We start from the raw sequence: 3,369 nt of genomic DNA on the forward strand, positions 1-3,369 counted from the left end.
GTCCATTATTAGGCAGTTGGGTCTGTTGCCCTCCTGGGTAGGCAGAGCTATCTATGGGAGACCTTCCTGAGGTCACTCGATGTCACCTAGGAGATGGAATCTCTCCAAAAATCATTATCTCACTGGAATACCCACCACCTTCTGTAGCTGAGCAGCTTAGAAAAAATGTGTTCTGTGTGAGAAGGATTTGATTATCAGCCGTTTAAGATTCTTCTGCTTCCTTGTAGAGCTAAGCTTTCAGCAGCACGTATTTTACCTTATAACTGTACAAATAATGTTAACAATAACACTAAATTTAGAAGCTCTGGGAGGTGGGGGGATTTTAACTCTCCTTGGAAGGGCTCTGCCCCAAGCCTGTTGGAAAGCCACAGCAATTCACAGAGACGGCCTTACAGCAATGACTTGGAGACCAGCCTGGAAAACTTTCCATTTGTGAACATTAACTTCCTTGCGCTTCTAGATTGCTTGTTTCAGCAGCTACTGTCTGTTTTTTTCCAGAACAGCCACTAATTTGAACGGAATGTCTGGATGACCCCAAACTGTTCTTAGAAAATGTGTTTGCCGAGGACGTCTGCTCTCCTTAAACTTCTCCAGAAGACTTGGGAATCTATCCTATTCCTCCTTGGTCTGGGGTGTTGTGCCTCTCCCTAAGGATCCCTGTTGCCACATCCACCCTTTACCTTCTCTCGTCCTCCCCATTTTCTCCCTCATGAAAGCTCTTCTCACTAAATTCATTTTCTTTTTTTCCCCTCTTTCTTTCGTATTTCTCTAAAGGGCTTACTAACGTTAGAGAAATTTCTTCCAATGTTAGAAAAATCAGGGGAAGGTGTATAGCTTTATAGACTGTTTTCTTGTTAGACCTTGAGTTTTACTATTCTCACTAGGAGTGTCTTTTATCATTAAGTAACAACCCATAGAATATATGAAATAAACGCTCAGCAAGTTTAGAGTGCTATGTCGTTATTAATCAACTAGCTAATCTACGGAGCCTCTCCTGGAGCCAGTGAGCTACCGTGTACCCTCCACCGACTTGTATGAGGAAGGAGACTACTTTTGAACTCGGGGATGGCCTGGTTTGTGAGTATTATCATCTGGGTGGAGAAGAAAACAGTGCTTGTCTCCAAGAACACAGAAAGAAAGGCAAGGTTCAGCCAGCATGGAACGGGGACTTGCCAATGTTTCACTGTTGGAACGTCTGCTATTCCCAACCGACCTCAGCCAACACAGCCCACCCCCACTCCATCCTCCCCTCACACGGCTGGGACTTTCTGTTTGCGCCAAAGGGCAAAGATAAAGGAAAGGTACAAACAGGGGGACTGGCAAGGAGGAAAACGATAAGAAGCCCAGGCCCCTGCACACAATTAGAAGTCAGCTTTAGGGACTTCCCTTGTAGCACAGCAGTTAAGAATCCGCCTGCCAGTGCAGGGGACACGGGTTAAAGCCCTGGTCCGGGAAGACCCCACATGCCATGGAGCAAGTAAGCCCGTGCGCCACAACTACTGAGCCTGCGCTCTAGAGCCCTCGACCCACAGCTACTGAAGCCCACGTGCCTAGAACCCATGCTCTGCAACAAGAGAAGCCACCACTCACAGCAACTAGAGAAAGCCTGCGTGCAGCAACGAAGACCCAACGCAGCCAAAAATAATAATAATAATAAACAAATACATTTATCAAAAAAAAAGAAGTCAGCTTTAATAACCGACTGTCCCACGAACAGAAACAGGAGCACTTCAGGGGTGAAGGTGGGGTGGCCTTGGAGAAAATCTTCCCCAGACCTGATGTTATCACCATCAAATAACCACCTTCCTTTCCAGATTTCACATCTGCTCAAACTTTCTGGAATTTTCTTATGATCCTATGCCAGAAACCACAGCTCTGTGTGTCTACAGTCTGGACGCCAGTGCAGACAGGGGGGACTTTGAAAGGACCTATAAGGTACTAAAGGAAATTCAAACTGGGAATGTGGAATTTACAATGGAAACAGACATTTAATCTGTCTTCCTGTTCTCAGATTTGAGTCTAAATTTAGATCACAGTATGGAAGAGCATGAAGGGGCCTGAAAAGCTTGTCCTGCCAGGCTCACATCCCTTTACCTCTTCTATTTTAGCCTCAGAGAGGCAGTTTTATGTTGTTTCTGTTTTGGAGATAGAAGCGTCCTGGGCCCCCCTTGGCTTCAGAGTCTTATCAACTCACCTCTGGGTGTACTCAGGGTAACCTCCTATTAACATTTGCGGAAATGTTTTTCCAAACCACTATTAGATAGTGGGACCCGAAGTATGTTTGTTTGGGTGTTAACTGACTTTGTGTTGGGAACCAACTATTCCCCAATGTAAAGTTTCTGTAGATTATCAATGCTCTAGGCCTTTGAATGCCTGAGCTAGTTTTAAGAGAAAAGACATGGAAACAACCTAAATGTCCATTGACAGAGGAGTAGATAAAGAAGATGTGGTACATATATACAATGGAATATTACTCGGCCATAAAAAAGAACGAAATAATGTCATTTGCAGCAACATGGATGGACCTAGAGATTGTCATACTGAGTGAAGTAAGTCAGACAGAGAAAGACAAATATCATATGATATCGCTTGTATGTGTAATCTTTAAAAAAAAAAGGTACAAATGAACTTATTTACAAAACAGAAATAGAGTCACAGATGTAGAAAACAAACTTATGGTTTCCAGGGGAATGGTAAGGACAAATTGGGAGATTGGGATTGACGTGTACACACTACTATATATAAAATAGATAACAAATAAGGACCTACTCTATAGCACAGGGAACCCTACTCAATACTCTGTAATGACCTATATGGGAAAAGAATCTAAAAAAGAGTGGGTACATGTATATGTATAACTGATTCACTTTGCTGTACACCTGAAACTAACACAACATTGTAAATCAACTATACGCCAATAAAAATTTTAAAAAAAGAAAGAAAGAAAACCCGGCAACCTGGAGATATTCACAGCAGCAACATCCCCTGTATGGTCCCACCTCCACCAGACAAATGAAGCCCTAAAGGGATGGTTTTGGTGACACACATCACTCCCTCTAATTCCCCCCACTCCTTTTATCCATCCTCTGGTCCATCTGTTAACTAGACACACCCCTGTCCTCCCACTTACGTCCTCCCAACTTTGCTCAAGTTGCTCCCTCCTTCTGGAATATTCTCTGGATCCCTTGATTCTGCTTATTCTTCCAGGTTCTGCGCTGCCTTTCCAATAGTCATCTCTAATCTCATTAGTTGGATGTAATTTTTCTTTTCATTTTATTGAATGACAAAGCAGTTTATTGGTGTCTCACACAAGGTCCCGCGTTGTGATTATTTATGAGTAAATCCAATCTCTCTTTCTGGATCATTGGC

The sequence above is a fragment of the Lagenorhynchus albirostris genome, chromosome 14 (genome assembly GCF_949774975.1).
Source record: "Lagenorhynchus albirostris chromosome 14, mLagAlb1.1, whole genome shotgun sequence".
Classification (NCBI taxonomy): domain Eukaryota; kingdom Metazoa; phylum Chordata; class Mammalia; order Artiodactyla; family Delphinidae; genus Lagenorhynchus; species Lagenorhynchus albirostris.